The following is a 606-nucleotide window of genomic DNA, read 5'->3' as shown; positions in this document are numbered from 1 at the left end:
ATAATAAATAGAACTGTCAGACATTACCCACCCTAAAATGAAAAGAACTATGGCAAGATTCTTTTTTTCCTCTCTTCACATTAACGACGCGGAAGCAAAACTAATGTAATGATGATTCTTACATATCTTGTTGGAGGAAAACGATGGGATATTTCTTTTCTTAATTTATTTATCTGCCCGTTTATGTATTTACTGGTTAGATGGATTTCGTCTTCGAAAAAGAGTTATGTGATTTCGCAAGAACGAAAGATATTTCTTTCTCTCTCGACAAGATAAATTCTTTTTCTCTCCTTAATGGCCAAGAACGGTAATTTTTTAAATATAATTATCTTATTTCCTTTTTATATAGCATGTCGTACTCGTTACACGCCAAATAGATATGTAATTTGGATTTCATTTGATTTTTTTATGCCTGAGATTTATGCTGAGTATGCTGTATTATTTTTGTCCAGAAGCCTTCATTGCATATGAGCATATATGATAAATTCTATCAGCGGGTCCCCTGATGGTCTGGGTTTTTGTGAACGACTGTAATAAACACGGAATTCAAAGCCATTTCCTAAAGTTTACATCACACATCCAACAGAATAACCCCCCAAAAAAATG

Source organism: Penaeus monodon, chromosome 30 (assembly GCF_015228065.2).
Source record: "Penaeus monodon isolate SGIC_2016 chromosome 30, NSTDA_Pmon_1, whole genome shotgun sequence".
NCBI classification, from domain to species: domain Eukaryota; kingdom Metazoa; phylum Arthropoda; class Malacostraca; order Decapoda; family Penaeidae; genus Penaeus; species Penaeus monodon.
Note: the sequence above shows the minus strand (reverse complement) of the source record.